Source organism: Giraffa tippelskirchi, chromosome 2, assembly GCF_054371585.1.
Source record: "Giraffa tippelskirchi isolate mGirTip1 chromosome 2, T2T-mGirTip1v1.2.pri, whole genome shotgun sequence".
In the NCBI taxonomy this organism is placed as follows: Eukaryota; Metazoa; Chordata; class Mammalia; order Artiodactyla; family Giraffidae; genus Giraffa; species Giraffa tippelskirchi.
The window spans coordinates 56,158,837-56,178,293 of record NC_137276.1 but is presented as its reverse complement, the minus strand read 5'-3'; positions in this window follow the sequence as shown (position 1 = coordinate 56,178,293).

Genomic DNA, 19,457 nt, shown 5'->3' with positions numbered 1-19,457 from the left:
GCAGCAATTTACCAGTAGTATGTGCTAGTGGATGTATTTATTATGATAAAATTATATTTCTTTGAAACTCTTTCATTATCCAAAATTTTGAAATTCAAGTGGACTAGAGTCCACTCCAGTCACCTTAAACTAGTAACATTTAGTTGCATGCACACACTGTATATAAATGTATTCCATATGATAAAATATTCTGTGGGGTTTTCCTTGTTTCCTTGTCATGAGATTTTGTTAGACTAAACACTGCTTTTTTTTTCTTTCTGGCCTGAAGAGAAAGATGTATCTTTAGGTAGTTTTAATCAAAAGAGTAATGGTCCTTTGAACTCAGCAGGGAGAAGAGAGTGATATCATGAGCATTCTATTCTCCAACTTTTCTCTCTTTATTTACATGTTGGTTGATAGAGTTTGACACAATTATATTAGAATTTAGATGCGTGGATTTTGGCTCAAGAATTTAATGTTTAAAGTAAATGTTTTACTATATATTTGCTGCCTATTTCTAAAAAAAATGAAGTTGGGCAGTGCACAATTTAAAAAAAGTGAAATAAGATTATTAAAGTAACAGAGCAGGAGTTTAATAATGTCCAGCAAATCCAGCTGGAATACCTTTCAAGATGGGAATTTAAATACCAGGGAACTGACACTCTGGCAGGTGATGTTGCTTAAAGAAGTCAGAAGTAGAAAGAACCAGTGGGGATAGTTTTTTTTTTTAAAAAAGCCCCAGGAATGCAGCAAGATCAAGTCAGGGGGAAGAAAAGAACAAGGAACAATTACAAAAATTGCAAAAGTGGAACTGAGAATATGTGAAAATTAAGGGGTCCAGAGATGAGTAGAGTTAGATAGAAATAAGAATTAAAAGTGAGAGATAGGAGCAGGGTCCTTAAATCATTATTACCAATTAAACTGCTCCTGCTTGCTTGGACTAAACCCAAATTCATCCTTGGATCATTTGACTTAATGGCTTAAGTCAGCATGCACAATATTAAGGAGGTAAATGTATCAGAAAATAAAGACTATGGGAAGCTACTGCAGTTGAAGACAAGATTTACCTATGAGTAATTAGTTTGCAAGGAGGAAAAGGAAGTATATACTCCAGAGAAGACCAGATTTTTAGAAGACAAACAGAAACAGGACTAAATACTAGAGATATTTGTTCTTTATATGTGTATCAGGAAGAGGAAAGACAACTAAAGAATAATCATTTTGAGATTAAGACCCCACAAATAACAATTCAGCCTTTCTTTCCCATTCTATAGGGCAAAGTGAAGAAATATTGGCTATATCTCTTATAAAGAATGACTTTTAATGGCTGAAGAGAGAAAATATTCTTGTTACAAGATTTCATAGGAAAGTCTTAGAACTAAGTCATTAAAGTGATGCTATGAAAGTGAAGTGAAAGTGAAGGTCGCTCAGTCATCTCCAAATCTTTGCAACCCCGTGGACTATAGAGTCCAAGGAATTCTCCAGGCCAGAATACTGGAGTGGGTAGCCTTTCCCTTCTCCAGGGGATCTTCCCCACCCAGGGATTGAACCCAGGTCTCCCACTTTGCAGGCAGATTCTTTACCAGCTGAGCCACAAGGAAAACCCCAAAATTGATGCTATAATTAGCCACATTTTAGCATGGATATGGATGTTCTACCTATGTGCGAAGAGATACAACCTGAAATCTAAGTACAGCTCACTCCAGGTCTTGGGTATTGAAGCAAAAAAAAAACAAAACAAACAAACATGCCTACTGTTCATTTGCAAAAGGGATTGAATGTCCTACTGTGAGCAGGAGGGATGAGAGAGTCAAGACGCAAAGATATCGTGCACAGATAATGGACCAATTTTGGAGAGAAGGGACCAGACTGAGAACATAATGATATACTGTCTCTACAGCATTTTCACACAAACTCTCCTTGGATGAAAGACAAGAATTTCTATAGAAAAGGGTTTCTCTAAAGTGGGAGCCACTTTGATATCTTTTGCACCTTCGTCCAAGAAAGGAGGCAGAAGCATTTCTGTGCCTGGATCTGAAAGACATTTAATCTAACCTGACACATGTCTGTGCACGTGACGCATCTCTTTGGAAAAATTTGAAAGGGGCTGCTCTTCCAAAGGAGTGAGGGCTCACCTTTGTAGCGATGATTGTGACTATTTCTTCTCCCCAGTGACTTACATAAAATAAATTTGCAATAGACATTGTCTTTCCTGGAACCATTACTTTCATGGTATTTTATCTTCACACAAATATGCCAAAGGGACCACAAGTCACACTGATAAAATTTTGGTCTTCCCAGTGATCACCTGGGGAAAGCATGATTACCCCCATTCACAGATGAGGATCTTAAATTCAAACATATGTAGTCTTTTTTGCCCACAGCCTCACACTTAATGTGACACAGAGCAGGCATTCAATCTCACTCCTTTGGAGTTATTTCTAACAAAATTCTCTGACTCTCCAAGACGTGTATTTGTATTCAAGACAAACCAAAACATAACGTTTGGCTTATGCTGAAACATTTATCTTCTTCTTTGGCACTGTGATTATACAGCATTTATAAAACTTCCTGTCCAGTCAGGCAAATACTTGCACTTCTGTGCTTTGATTTAGTGCACTGGGTCCCACTATTGAAGCCACTAGCCTTGCAAACGGTCATAATCTGAGTTTAGATTTCTAGGCTTATGCTTCTAAATCATTTGGCAGAGAACAGAGTTGATACTAGAAAAAGAATCACAGGTCAGAAGGCTGAGTTGGCATCACACATCAATATAAATGAAGTAGCTTTATTTTAACATGGGTTATGAACAAAAGCCACTATGGAGAGAACAGGGTTAAGATGCTACTTAGCTGATGTTAAAATGTATCCTTTAGGAAAGCACCAACTATCATAATGACTATTGTATACAAGTTGAAAATTTTGAAACAGTGTAACTTTCTTTTTTGGCAAAGGCATGCTTAGAAATATACTACCATTTTAGTTCTTAAAAACATATAACTATGAAGTCTAAGACAGTCTTTAAATCTCCCAAATTTTCTATAGGCAGAATCTAACTTAAGTTATAAAAATAACATTTTTTATTAGAGGAATAATCTTCGGTTTTATTTTTGTTTTCCATATGGCTCAGGATATATTTGCTAAGAAACTGTTTTGTACTCCAGACATTTTGACATAACTCAGCGGGAATGCAATGCCGGTGGATTAATTGTATGTTTTGTATACAATCTTCACCCAGGTGATAGTCTATCTTCTGAGACCTCTGAGTCTCTGAGAATTTTGTCCCATTAAAGTCTATTTGTTTCTCAACAGGTAAAGTCATATTTGATTTATACTGGAAGGAATTTTCACATGGATCTTGGCATATTCAGAATTTTTATTCCTTTATTTTTCAAGGACACATTTTGGAGTATAAGGATGATGCCAAACATAATAAAAGCAAATAAAATGTTAACTCGGCACTTTTATACTTTTTGTGAGGCACAGACTTTTACATCTAACAGCATATTTACTAAACTGCTCCATAGACTTTCCAAACTCAATATTTCCTCAACCAAATTTATGAATTCCACAAATGTAGTCTTCCTCCAATGTCCCTATTCTCAGGGAAGGCATCATCATATAGACAGATAGCCTAACCAGAACTCTAATGGTTATCCTTGACACTTTCCCTTCCCTTAATATCTGATTTATTGTCCTTGGGACGTAGTTTAGCCTGGAACTATAAAAATCTCCTTTTATGTGGTGCGAGAAGGATCAAGGTTTGGAAAGAAAGCCTTGAATGCATCCTAAAAATTGCCTTCTGTGGTTAATGCTTACCACACTTATCTAATAAAGGGTGAGTATATTTTTTGCACACTTGAAATAATACTTTATAAAATAATAATAAAGCCTTAATTTAGGCACAAAATGTGAAGTAATGTGAACTTAATAAAATTAAAATTTCATTGAGAATTACATAATTGCAAAGCTGAAAACTGAGTGAACTTTAAGTTGGGTTCATTCTATTGCAACACAGAAGTGCCGTTTTAACTGCTTAAAAGATCTACCCACCACCTTTGTGTGAATTATTTTTAAATTATGTGAATTTTGACTAATGAGAAGTCAGGAAAGCATCTTTCCCCTAGACTGTGGTAGCCCCATGATTTGTTTGTGAGAAAGATATCCTCCCCAACTACCATAGAAGTCCTCAATAGCATCTTATTGTTTGATAATGAAACTTTCTGGTAAAACTTTGTTCCATCTTTATGTACTATTTATGAGCTGAATCTTTAACATGAAAGCACAAAAATAAAAAGAAAAGGAAAGGAAAATTGTATAATGCAATACAGCTTATGATTCCGTGCAGATTTGTTACTTGGCAATTTACATGAACTAGGCTTTCCTGGGCATTAGAATAGCATTTTGGTATTGTTTCTGGCTGCAAGTTAAAATTTATTCTAGTGTTCATTTGCTGCTATTTCATGCAGTGGCGATCTGGCAGCCAGATACTCATAACAGGTGTTTTATTGGGAATCTTAATCGAGTTTTGAATGTTAAAGCAACCTCAGTTTGGGTTGACAGGGTATCTAAGGAAAATGTACTTATTCCCATTCTCTAGTTCCTGTGACAGTGCTTTTTTGTAATCGATGTTGTATGGTCATATATTCAATTTTCATGTGAGATGCACCCACTGAATCTCATTAAAAAGTAACCAGGCTTGGCTTCACAGACATCTTCACAAACATAGGAAGGCCCATTGTGTCTCTTCTCCCTCTTAGAATGAATTATCTGGTTGTCAGATTACCCCAGCTTTTCTTTCATTTGCTAAGAGGAACTCATGGACCTTGCAATAAATTCTCTGAGCACAACCTCCCAGTTGTCCATTGCTTGGGCTGCCCTGGCCTATCTGACCTGTATTTAGCATTATTGATGTTCCAAGTTGCACCAATAAGTCTGACTTAGGATCTGTCATAGAAGGTGTCACTTGCCTTCTGTATTTTGGGCCTTTATGTTCTTTGTGGCTTGTTGTCATTCATAGCCGAGATATGAGGGAATGATAACTCTCCCAGGTTGAAAAACATCAAGATGATTCCATTTGAAGCCTCAACTTCCTCATCGGAAATATAAAAGTTTTTGTGAGAATAAAAGGGAGTTACATTAAAGTAACTTATGAAATGTTAAGTTGCCATAACATTTTGAACCAATTAGCCCAAGTTTATATGATATAAAGAATATTGAGTTAAGTAGCTTTTTTCCTCCAGTAATGATTACATATCAGTAACTGCTCTAACAACTTAGTATGTATTATTTCACTTAATAATGACATTAACCATATAAAGTAGTTTTATAGTCAAGGTAGTTGAAGCAGAGAAGTTTAGGTAAATGCCATTGATCATGAAACTCAAGGTAATAATAGAGCCAGAATCTTCATTGAAAGCCATATGTCTCCAGAATCATGAACTAAGCTGATCCCCTTTAAGTGGTCAAATAAAATATTAGTACTAGTTCAGCTTACGTGACCTTAGGCAAAAACCACATACTCTCTTTTAGTCCACATTAGCTTTTATGTCTGAAAATATGGGATGAGTTTCACTTGATGTTCAAAGGTTAATGTGTAAAGGTTTCTTCGTAGTATAATTCTTTTGATTTCCCACAATGTACCTCTTTCCAAAGCATTCTTTCTCCTCACTCTTTACAGTAAAGCATTACTGTCATAAATCAGATAGTCAGGAAGATTTGTGTGTACTCCTAGGAAGGATTCATTAGAGAGCGGAGGAAGCAGGAACAGAAAAGGGAAGAACCTAGCAAGTCTCATAGAAAAAAGGTGTCAGCCAAGTTCTGTAGGAGAACTGGGAATGTAAATTCGGTCCAGAATTTGTTCCAGTCAGAAACAAAGGGACTCGTTCTGGTTTCAGACTAACAGCATCCCTCATGGGAATGTAAGTGAAAGTTGCTCAGTCGTGTTCAACTCTCTGTGAACCCAAGGACTATACAGTCCATAAAATTTGCCAGGCCAGGATACTGCAGTGGGTAGCCATTCCCTTCTCCAGGGAATCTTCCCAACCCAGGGATCAAACCCAGGTCTCCCGTGTTGCAGGTGGATTCTTTACCAGCTGAGCCACCAGGGAAGCAGCTTCCCAGAGATTTCACATTCTTTGCCTGTTGGGTCAAGAAGGCTCTGGTATGTTGAGGCTGTTTCCCAAGGAAGAGTAACATTGTCTCCACCCAGAGTGAAAGCAGAGGGAAACCACAAGAGGGTCACACAAAATTGGTAAAAGTATTTCAGGGGATCTCATTAGAGCACCAATAGTGTCTGCTAAGATTACCTAACATGTATTCCAAGAAAAAAAATCCAAGCGTTTACTCACTTACTAAATATTTAATAAAATTGTAAATATTTATTAAAGAAAAAAGGGCTTCCCTGGTGGCTCAGATGATAAAGAATCTGCCTGCAATGCCAGAGAACCAGGTTCAATCCCTGGACTGGGAAGATCCCCTGGAGAAGGGCATGGCAACCCACTCCAGTATTCTTGCCTGGAGAATTCCATGGACAGGGAAGCCTGATGGGCTACAGTCCATGGGGTCACAAAGAGTTGGACATGACTGAGCAACTAACACTTTCACATTACAGAAAAAATTCTAAATATATATATTTGGAATTAGTATATAATTTACAATGCTTTGTTATCATTAACCAGGAAAATGAAAAGAAATACAAATAAGGTAGGTACAATCAATTGACAAAAGAGTAAATATAAGTAGGATACATATAAATATAATAGGTTAAAATTACCAAAGAAATATAAATTAAAAGAAGTACCATTGTTTGCATACTGCATTTGTGGAAAAAAGAGAGAGAGAGAGAAATAAGCAATAGAAGTAAGGATTTTAAAGAAGAATTTAAAAGTAAGAATTTAGTAGACTTTGGGGACTGTGACTTTTTTTTTTAATTTCTGTATAGTGTCACTTAAAACAAAGTTTTTAAAATATGCAAAGTGAAATTTATCTGCTTTTTTGTTTTTTGTTTGCTTAATTCAAGCTAATAAAGATTTATACATATGTTTTTGTAAAGAGCTTAATAGTTTTAGCTCTTGTATTTATCCATTCTTAGTTATAGTCTTTTTGTATATGATGGAATGAAACAGTCCACTTCATTCTTTTATGTGTGATTAAGTTTTCATATCACCATTTGTTGAAAAGACTGTTTTTGTCCCCACGATGTTTTCTTGCACCCTGGTAGAAAATAATTCCTGTAAATATTGGGTGTATTTCCAGATTCTCAATTGTATTCCAATGATCTACTTGTCTATTCTTATAACTAATAGTAATGGTTAATGTAGCTTTGTGGTAAGCTTTGAAACCAGGAAGCATGAGTACTCCTACTTTGTTCTTTCTCAAGATTGTTTTGGCTAGTGCATATTAGACTTTGCACAGTTATATTAGAATCAGCTCATCAGTTTCTGGTGGCGGCGGGGGGGAGAGGCTTCTTACAAAATACATGAGCTTAAAATTCCTGGCCCCTGATGTACTGAGAGGAGTGAAAACAACTAAACAAAAGATCCAAAATGAAAGTGTTTGGAGCCAGATAAAGGCGACTAAGACAAAGGGAGGAAAAAAGAAAATTAAAAAAAAATTAATTTTGTATTGTTAAAAAAACAAAAACAGCCAAGTAAGCAACTGTCTGTAAATGACAAAAGACTTTCTCCCATATGTGTGCATGCTGTACATGTTAATAAACTATTTTTCACTTAAAAAAAAGACAAAGGGAGGATCCAAATCACTTACTTACACCCCAATTCCTCGGGGCAAAGAATGACACTGGGTGTAGTGTTTCCTCTTCTTGGTTATAAACTTATCCAAGGCAGCAGTTTTCAAGGACTGGCCTAGCCCCTGCCCCTTGGGTATTATGTAACCATTGGAAAGCATTATCTGCTGTGAGGAGAGTGGTACTCAGAGAGAAGGAAAGAAAGAAAGCTGACACATATTATTAAAATTGTGAAAAAAATTCTTTTTACATTTTAATTTGAGGTTTTTATTAAAATAGTGAGATTCATATATCCTCCATATCATACCATATAAAGATACAATTGGAAATAGTAACTTTTCATTAATCACATTAATTGATAGTATACCAGAGTACTTTTTAATATGTGCACAGTGTTTTAAAATTCACAAATTATATTCACATTGTTTTCCATTTTTAGCATCATAATAATCATGGAGTTAGGTAGTATTGCCCAAGCTTTATAGACCCAAAGTCTCATAAGATTACTGAAGGGACTTGCCTGGTGGTTCAGGGCTAAGACTCTGCACTCCCAATGCAGGGGACCCAGGTTCAATCCCTGGTCAAGGAACTAGATCCCATATGCTGCAACTAAGAGTTTGTATGTTGCAACTAAAAAAGATTCCACATGCCCCAACTAAGACCTGGCACAGCCAAATAAATAAAAAAGTAAAATAAAGCAACATCATAAAAAAAGGATTATTGGAGCGGTAATAATTCAACACCAGGTTTCCTATTTGTTCACTGATGCTTCCCTGTCCATATCCTTAAGTATGTCAAAGAATTTCCTGGTCATAGTATCAGCTCTACCAATTGCTTTATGGACACATACTTTCTCAGTCCATGAAGTATTTGATACCTGTATTTTCAGAAATGATATACGACCTTTGACTTCACTTAACCAAAGTATGTGCAACTCAGTTTAAGGCTTCTTTGAAAGCAGTGTGCCAGACCAACTTTGATGTGCAAGATTCCCTTTCTCTGGGATGACACTTCTGACACAGGCCTGGAGACAAAAGAGGAAATGACCTATGGTGTTGCATCTGCTTTTTCTCCCTCTCAAACACACAAACACACACATACACACACACAAACCAGGCAAATTTTTAAAATTCAAAACAAAGAAGAATGGCCACTTTTCCAAAGGGAAAAGGAACTGCTTGGAGAATTTGAATAATGTAAAGTTTGTCTGAAAGCTTTAAAGATGAAAGGTGTCACTTTTTACCCATTAGCCTTGTGGAATGATGAGACCCTTGCTACTTCAAAGGGTCATTGGAATACAGTTTCCAGGAAAGGCTGCTTGAAAGATTTTTGCGAGGGAGGTGTGGTTACATCTGGGGCCTTTTTTTTTAACACACTTGTAGACTTTCTTTAGTATACTTGTAGTTTAGTGTTCACCAAACTTTTTAATGTAACTTCTAAATCTTTCTGGGTCCCTCTTATAAATTCCCAGAGAAGACAGGAGGTATCTTCTGTCATTGTTCAAGCCCAGATGGAATTTCTAGAGGCTAGACTAGGGTTCTCTCCTCCTGCTTAAAGACATATATATATATATATATATATAAACACACACACTCAGTCACTTGAGTCATATACAACCCTTCACAGCCCTATGAACTGTAGCCCCCCCCAGGCTCCTCTGTCCATGCGATTTCCCAGGCAAGAATACTGGACAGGGTTGCCATTTCCTTCTCTAGATGATCTTCCCAACTCAGGGATTGAACCCATGTCTCTTGTGTCTCCTGCTTTGCAGGTAGGTTCTTTACCCACTGAGCCACCTGGGAAGCCCATATACATATGTGTGTGTGTATATATATATATATATATCATCTCAATGATCAGAGAAGTAAGGGTGCATTTGGACTTCATATTTTGGAAACAAATCGTACTTTGCCTAAGAGCTCTCTTGCTGCTCTGTCAGCTGTCCAGAGAAGTTAGGTGGGTGCCTTGGAGTACAATCAGGAATGCTAATTGTGGGGTTAGGATTTCCAGAGAGAAAAAAAGACAATGGGCAAAGCTGTGTGTGGGGGGTGGCAAATGGTGTATAATTATTTGCAAATCTGCCTTAAGGCAAGAGAGTACCAACACCTCCTACTACGGCTACTTGCCAAGGGAATACTTCCTAGCTAATTGCATACTTCCCAAGGAGATTGTTTTTATCATTACATCATCCCCAAATTCACAATTCTGAGATTTCTGCCTAATGTTTTCTTTAATACTTAAAGCATTAACCATAAATAGTATCATTTTTGCTTTTAGTCTTATCCAATATAGTAGGGATTATAAATTGTTTTCATTTATAGTGATTTAGAAGGTGGGGTCAGACTTTGGTGCATCTTCTTATTCCAGTCCCTGGTGGAGAGTTTTTCATATAAGCAACCATCAGTCTTGCAGTTGGCTGCCATCTAAACTCCTCTTCTCTGCTTCCAAAGCAAAGCTGGCTTTCTGCCCAAAGTGCAAGGGGAGCCAGTTGGCCCAGTTAGTCTCTGACGGGCTCAACTTTGCATCTCCCAACTCTGAGAAATTCCTTTGGGTAAACAAGCCTGAATTTTGCATTTTGTAATTTACTTGTGTTTGGAACCAAATCATTGTCATCTTGTAGGTAGTTTTCTCCCATCCATATATATAATCCCATTCTTATTCTACCTTATTCCCTAGACACTTAATACCAAATCTGCTTCCATACCCTCCCTTACCTCTTTACATATACCAGTATACAGACACACATACACACACGTGAGCATGCACAGACACAATTATTGGTCAAATATGCCAATCAAATGTCTCAAGAAGTCTATTTTCAAAAGTGAAAACATTTTAATATTCTTACATTCCAACATTAATTTAAAAAATTATTTTTGAAGGAAAATAAAAACAAAACAATAAATAATAAAAAATGATTTTTGATAAGTTGAATTAAAAAAAAAAAGAGTATGTTAGCCATACTCCCAAGAAAGAAAATACTTTAATAGAGCTTGTGGTTTTATAAATTTTATAGGATCATATCAATGGTTTAAAGGATTTACTGTGATACAGTTTTACGGTTTCTAAATTCTAACGTACCCTCTGTTAAGATAACTAGAATATGAAGAATCTTTTGTCAAATTATGATACCTATTTTTTTCTCATCCTAATGGAATTCCTATGCTTTTTCACTGTTTTCACAGATACTAAATATCGGCAGATAATTTTACTTTGTATTTCCCATGTAAAAAATAAGCATAAATCTATAAAACATGTCATCACTGTTATTTTAACTAATAATTATTATCACATATCCATTCTTAAAATGCTATAAAAAAGAGAGAGCTAATCATGTATGTCAATATCAATGTGCAATTTTACCTGGGATTAAGGGAATTATCTCCACAATTTTGATTTTCAGAAATCTTTCTACCCTTTTAAGTTCCAGGAAATGGCTTCCTGGAAATGTGCTTTCACCAAGAAATATGCTTCCCCATATGACTTAGATGAGACTTTTGTAAACTCTTTCTCTTGAGTCCCATAAGATTCACAGGTGACCCTCCTAATTTAGCTGTGATGCGGCCAAACACAGACCTTTCTCCTTTTTCTTGAACCTGCTCTAAAGGGCAGATATAGGCCCTCTAATGTCTTGTTCTTTATCACACCAATGATTAGCTGAGATTAGGTTTGTTCCCCTGAAACTAGATAGACACAGAGACAAACATTTTCTGCTCAGCTGACTGACTTTGACTCATCTAACTACAAACCTCCCCAAGTGTCATCACTCTTGGTTCCTCCCCATGAGTCAAGGTCACAGCACATGCTGACACATTCTGATCTTTCGATCTGGGCTGCCTTCCTTACTCCAACCAATGATGCTAGACAAAACTATAAATCCATTCAAATAACTTCAAGCAAAACTCTGGAGCCAGTGGGTAAGTTCCTCACCAAGCAGTTCTTGAATAACCTTTCTTTTCTTTACTGTCTGCATTTGGTTTTAGCACTACACACAGGTATGGTCACATACAGATATAAACATACATTGAAACCTTTGTTGAGCTCTTTGTTTACAACAGGGAATTGTCCTTCACCAAATTAAAAGTCCCAAAAGCAGGATAATGAACATCTTTTCTAAGTCTCCAAAACTTTTTGGAGTATGTTTCACAAGGGTAAGTGCTGTTAGCCTTTGGGGTCTGTTTTTTTTTTAACCAAAATTAAAAAAAAAAAAAACTTTAAAATATTTATATGGCTGCATTAGGTCTTAGTTATGGCTCTCAGGCTTCTCTCTAGTTGTAGTGCAGGCTCAGTAGTTGGCTCAGTAGTTGCAGTGTGTGGGCTTAGTTCCTCCATGGTACGTGTGAACTTAGTTTCCCTACCAGGGGTTGAACCCGTGTCCCCTGCACTGGAAGGTGGATTCTTAACCACTGGACCACCAGGGAGCCCCTAACCTTTCGGTTTTATTCCCTAAAAAAACTAGGTGGCAATTTCTTCCCTTCTTTCTCAATTTATAAACACCAAGCACGTTTTGTCCTCTTGGGATATCCTCTTTTTTTTTTCTTTATTGAGACAAAACAGATGAGCCAAATCTGCTATGAGTTATTGCATCTTATGCTTTGGTTATTCTGTGGTCATCTTTGAGGAGGTCATGTGGTGTGTATTGGGGGTTGGCGGGGGCACACCAAGGAAGAAGCTAGTGTACATTCATCACCTGGGGTTGTGAGGCCAGTGCTTCTCTGCAGTTTCTCCTTGCTGCTCCTAAAGTTTACACACCTCATCAATATCTAGCCTGTTGATGGTGACAGTGCAGTGCCAAACTCACGTAAAAATCTGCAAAATTGCTGGAAAAGGTGGACTCTTGAGATCATGTGCCATCGAGGCAATCTGGATTTTCATGAAACAAGAATACTTACTACCATTTCTGAGCTGCCAACCTCAGCACTAGGCACATCACACGCGATGCTTTTTCAACGGCACAATGATATGCTGAAAGTCAGATTCAAGTCTGACTCCAAAATTTCTGCTCTCTCCTTTAGTGATGATTAATCTATCTCAAGGATAAATTTCTTAATGTGCCACAGAAAATCAGAGATTGTAGAACACTTGAAAACCTTTTCAGGCTATCAATAATCTTTGGAAGAGGTTGTGGATGGTGGGAGATAACTCTGAATTCATGAGTACTCAGTCACTCAGTTGTGTCTGATTCTTTGTGACCCAATGGACTGTAGCCCACCAGGCTCCTCTGTCCATGGAATTTTCCAGGCAAGAATACTGGAGTGGGTTGCTATTTCCTACTCCAGGGGATCTTCCTAACCCAGGGATCCAATCTGCGTCTCCTGCATCTCCTGCATTGGCCACTTTACCACTGAGCCACGTGGGAAGCCCTCTGAATTCATACTTTATATATTCCATCAGATGAAGCAAGAAGTTAGGCCCACGATGAACACACAAACTACTGTGACTGAAGGTCTCAAGAGTTGGTGCTAAGGCTGTCTGTCCTCAGGCTTCTCTGCACAGCTCAGTGCGGGAGCCCAATGGTACAGATACAGAGAAAAACCATGAAAAGTTGTAGGAAATTATCTGATGGCTTTCTCCCTGTAGGGTGTTATGAAAGTTTCATCCCAAAATCAGAGGAAGCAGAATGCAGATTTCTAGAAGCAAGATGAGATGAAGCCAAAATATTATTTGTATCAACATGAGTTCACATCAACTCTTTCTGAATGTGCAGTTGTATTAAACTGCCTTTTTCAGGAATAATGAAGTTTGAGACAGAAATGATTCTTCCAGTACTCTTGCCTGGAAAATCCCATGGATGGAGGAGCCTGGTAGGCTGCAGTCCATGGGGTCGCTAAGAGTCGGACACGACTGAGAGACTTCACTTTCCCTTTTCACTTTCATGCATTGGAGAAGGAAATGGCAACCCACTCCAGTATTCTTGCCTGGAGAATCCCAGGGACGGCAGAGCCTGGTGGGCTGCCGTCTATGGGGTCACACAGAGTCGGACACGACTGAAGCGACTTAGCAGCAGCAGCAGCAGCTATAAAAAAATTTATTTCAGGGAGCTGGCTTTGTACATTGTATCCTTTCTATACCTACCCTTTACTTGTACTCAGGCTGGTGTGGGAGTGGTGTGAAGCTTGTGAATTGCCAAATGGAAACCCCTTTGCAGTGTTAAGAGGATAGAGAATCTGAGCCAATGATTTTTGTTTCTGATGCTGAGAAGACATATCCTTGAAACTTTCCAGAGCACAACATCCTCAGTGGTTGCTTGATCCGTGAATTGTCAAAGCAACCTCTCATCTACCAGTCCTCTAATTTCAGATTTCATAAGATGATTTCAAAAGAATAGAGTTGTGTAGTGAAGTGAGATAAGAAAAATATGTCTATCAATGATTGGTAAAGATAGCAGGGAGAGAAAGGCAAAAGTATTGACTGATGGCAACTTTGAGTGCCAAGATAAAGTACCCATGTTGGTACCCTAAAGAATGGGTGGTAATTTAATGCAAAACAAAAATTACGTAGATATCTTACTGTGACACTCAGATCCTTCAGTACTGAGTGTCCAGCTCATTGTCTATCCCTGCATCTCCTCTACACTCACCATATATTACAACTGGACTCTACCGCTGGAGGATGGCTTCATGCCTTCCTGGCATGGCAGAGGTTTAAAGTACTCTCTGCTGCCATAGTCCACTTAACCATCTCCTGACTTTAGATTCCTGAGGCTTGTGTGTCTATTCCAATCCAATGAGGGCTGCTAAAACACCAACGATCTTATACTGAACTCTTCAGGACTCCTTTGAGACCCCTCTCACTAGACTTGGTGTAATGAGGCTCTGTACTTGGATTCCTTCCCCTGTGAACTCAGTGCACAGCTTTTGCCAAAGAAATCCTTCTCAGAAAAATCCTCCCTTGATCTCTGATGTGTTGTGTCATCTACCAATTCTTAGTTGACCTATTTTGAAATTTTGGCATTGGCTTCTGGCAACTTCCACTGAAATTTCACACTTATTTAATCTTATTGCCTCATTCAAAACTTCTAATTTCACATTTTGTTATACAGCATTCAGCATTTCCTAGTTCATAAGAGTGCAGTTAGGTGACAATACCTTAAGTTTGAACATTGTTACATTTTTTTGTGACTAGGATGTAGTTGCAACTGACATGTTTTCACCTTTCTGATTTGTGATTTTGGGGCTATAGAACTTATGTACTATTTTGGTTGTTTATTTATGGCATTAGAATATAATGCACAAGTCCTTGGAATCAAAACACTGTGAATGCACACTTCCTCCAGGTAATTTTTCCAATACATTGTGAATGCATCCTATGTTTGAGACATAAAGCACACACAATAAATAAATAAGGTTATTTGCTGAGAACTATGAAGAAAACACTCTGCTTCTCTTTTTAAAAAGACCATAATTATATACTATGGAGTGGGTATCATTATAATAACAGGAGTAGACTAAAGTAAGAGAGAATAAGGGACATGAAATCATGGGAAGAAGGTTAACCACACTAACCCTTTGTAAAGTGTTTACTTCATGAAACATCTTGAGATATCACATTGCCTACACATGATTCCAGTGGATATTATGAAGAATATTATGATTCTATAAGCCAGACGGATCTGTAGTAAATACATTTATCCAGGGAACGCACAGCTAATAAAAGAGGACCCTGTTACTCCTAAGAGTGTAAACTTGTCTTGGCCTGAGAGGATGGTAAATGGATTGGGAATGTTGGGATTGGAGAAGAGATGTTCTGTGTAATCATACCAACATATCAAACAGCACTTCTCACTTTTTGATAGGGTATATAATGTATCTATTTTGTTTATTGTCAGTCTCTTCCACTAAAATATAAGTTCCATGAAGCCAGGGAGCTTTGTTTTGTTTTTTGTTGCATCTTCCATGCCTGGCACATAGTTCCTGCAAGATTTATATCATGAATGAGCTAAGAAGAAAGGGTGTGAGTATGGCAGGACATCACTTTGCTGACAAAAGTCTGTGTAGTCAAAGCTATGGTTTTACCAGTAGTCATGCGCGGATGTGAGAGTTGGACCATAAGGAAGGTTGAGTGCTGAAGAACTGATGCTTTCGAATTGTGGTGCTGGAGAAGACTCTGGAGAGTCTCTTGGACTGCAAGAAGATCAAACTAGTCAATCCTAAAGGAAATCAACCCTGAATATTCATTGGAAGGACTGATGCTGAAGCTCTAATAATTTGGCCACCTGATGTGAAGAGCTGACTCATTGGCAAAGACCCTGATGCTAGGAAAGATTGAAGGCAAGAGGAGAGGAGGGTGGCAGAGGAAGAGATGGTTAGATAGCATCACTGACTCAATGGACATGAATTTGATCAAACTCTGATAGTGAAGGACAGGGAAGCCTGGGGTGCTCTAGTGCATGGGGTTGCAAAGAGTTGAACACAACTAAGTGACAGAACAACAAATAGCATGGGAAGGCAGGTTTTTCATTCAACCCAAAGATTTTTAAAATTACTCTGTACTTGTATACTGTCTGTAGCCTGTGGTCTTCTCTGGAGCACAAAGTGGCACCTTCTCTAGAGTTCAGACTAAATTCTATGACTGCTGGCCTGGGATATTTTGAGGCATGACCCACTGGAGGTATTTGGCCATCAAAATAACTTCCAGTCTTGTGGTTCTAAGGATGGGCCGTTGCCAAAGAATTTACAGAGAAGGAAACCCAGGACAGTCATATTGTGTTGTTAATGATGATGACTAATTGAACTTGAAAGAAGAAAGAAGGTTAAGTCGCTCAGTCGGACTCTTTGCGACCCCATGGACTGTAGCCCACCAGGCTCCTCTGTCCATGGAATTTTCCAGGCAAGAGTACTGGTGTGGGTTGCCATTTCCTTCTCCAGGGGATCTTTCTGACCCAGGGATCGAACCTGGGTCTCCCGCATTGCAGGTAGACACTTTACCGTCTGAACCACAAGATATTGATGCCACTGAAGGGAGAAATTGTAGTTTAACAGAAATGTAGTTCAGAAATGCTTTAAATCATTGTTAGAAATTCTGAGTTTAATGTGTTGGTGTATCAGACAGGAGACATCTAGAAGGAGATCATATTCAGGCAGCTATACAGATTAGCAGAGGCTGAGTTATACTATGCCCATTTGTTAGGAAAATCTACATCCCTCTCCATAGGAGGTAGAGATACCCAAGAAAAGTATGGAGAAGTATGGGTTACTCTTCCCTAATAAGTCATGACAGCTATCTTTGCTAAATAATTAGCTTCAGTATTAAAAACCATAGGAGGCATAATTTTCAGATAATTATATCAGAAGAACAAGAATGTGCCTTCAGAGTTGTAATCTGTATTATGTTTTTCCTGTTTATTAAAAAAATTATTTTATTGTGGTTACTTTGAGTCTTCACTGGCAGTGGGTGCAGGCTCTTTATTGTAGAGCACAGGTTCTAGAGCTGGAGCACATGTACAGGCTCAGTAGTTGTGGCTTGAGGGCTTAGTTGCCCTGTGGCATGTGGGATGTTAGTTCCCTGACCAGGGATCGAACTCATGTGCTCTGCATCGGAAGGCAGATTCTTAATCACTGGACTACCAGGGAAGTCTCTATAATCTGTATTTTGATTGAGGACCATATAGTAAATTTGGAAAGGCTTTATTTAGACTACGTGATAATTTAATACATATTAATATTTTGGGGGGCTCCAAAATCACTGCTGATGGTGATTGCAGCCATGAAATTAAAAGACGCTTACTCCTTGGAAGGAAGGTTATGACAAGCCTAGATATCATATTGAAAAGCAGAGACACTACTCTGCCAACAAAGGTCTGTCTTGTCAAGGCTATGGTTTTTCCAGTAGTCATGTATGCATGTGAGAGTTGGATGGTGAAGAAAGCTGAGCACCGAAGAATTGATGCTTTTGAACCGTGGTGTTGGTGAAGATTCTTGAGAGTCCCTTGGACTGCAAGGAGATCCAACCAGTCCATCCTAAAGGAGATCAGTCCTGGGTGTTCATTGGAAGGACTGATGTTGAAGCTGAAACTCCAATATTTTGGCCACCTCATGGGAAGAGTTGACTCATTGGAAAAGACCCTAATGCTGGGAAGGATTGGGGGCAGGAGGAGAAGGGGATGGCAGAGGATGAGATGGTTGGATGGCATCACCGACTCAATGGACTTGGGTTTGGGTAGACTCCGGGAGTTGGTGATGGATAGGGAGAACTGGCGTGCTGCAATTCATGGGGTTGCAAAGAGTTGGACACGACTGAGCGACTGAACTGAACTGAACTGAATAAAGCTGGCTTCTAGTGTATTTTAAAAGTCATGCTGAAAAGATGCCATCAGTGAGTAGTATTAATACATTTAGCTATACAATTTTATATTATGTAGAATATACGTATTATAGTTTAATATCCTAGGTGAGAAAAACAAGAGGCCCAGGGTGACTTTATTGCTTACAGGGAGCAGAGCTCATACTTTAGTCCCTGTCTTCAGAGCCTGAGTGTGAAACTCGTTGGCCAGAGTTCTGCTTCAGGGAGCTGTGAGTCATCAGACTGAGACTCCACCCTACCATGGGACTGAGCAGCTGGCTCCTCACTGGCAGTGAGAGTGTCTACCACTTGTCCTTGACTCAGCTATGGAACCCTCTGCCCCCAATTCTAGTTCTAGTGCTTACCACCTGCTACCAGGGAGCCTCATAGTGAAACTGCAAGTTAATGATGATTGTACCAGCCAGAGATTTTTAGACGGGCTGATACAACCTGGTCCCCAGTACAAGGCTATCAAAGTAATGCACTTCTTTTTTTTCTTTACCTTCTTCTACTAGTGATGATGTTCACCATGAGAGAAGCTAATGGGTAGTCAAGTGCAGAGGCTTGGGAGCTGGGAGAAAATGAGCTGAACAGGGAACCGTGAATAAGCTGTTAAAGCCAAGTGGAAATGAGAAGTGGAGGGAGTTTGAGAGGTAGATGAAGAAGGCATTGGGGAGCATTGAGACAACATGGGGGGAGTTTTGTGTAAATGCAATTTCAGGGGAGCATTTGCCCCACAGCAGCATTACAACATCCTTTTTGTACACTAGATTTATTTCAGTGGGGAAGGAAGAATGCAAGGGCCATAGGAATAATGGGGGACCAATGAATTAGTACTGTTTTGGAAAAGTAATTTTCAGTCTTACATACTCAACAGCAGCACCTGTTATAATTTCACAATATTTGTGTGAAAGCTAACTTTCACTTGCGACACAGGAAAGATTGGCCCGTAACTTCCCAGCACCCACAGATGGTAGAGACTGGGCCAATTTTCACTTAAGAGAACTGTGCCTTGCATTTGTACAATGCTGGACAAAGAGCTTCACACTCAGGCTCTGAAGACAGGGACTCAAATATGAGCTCTGCTCCCTGTAAGCAATAAAGTCGCCCTGGGCCTCTGTTTTTCTCCCCTAGGATATGAAACTATAATACCTACATTTTACATAATATAAAACTGTATTAATAGTACTCACTGATGGAAAAATGAACGAATATAGATTCAAGGGCTTGTGGTTTCTTTGTTTTTTGTTTTTTTTTCCACTTGCAGTTTTTGTAACTAACTCAGCACTACTGGATTAGGGCATGTTCTATCAAACTAAAAATCAAAAGCTTTCCTATGGGGAAAATCTTAACGTTATAGCTGGAAGAGGTGACAGCCGCATTACTGCCATCAAAAGTAATTTACTAACCGTATCTGTTCAAAATATTCTGGTAGGCACTAAATCCCAGG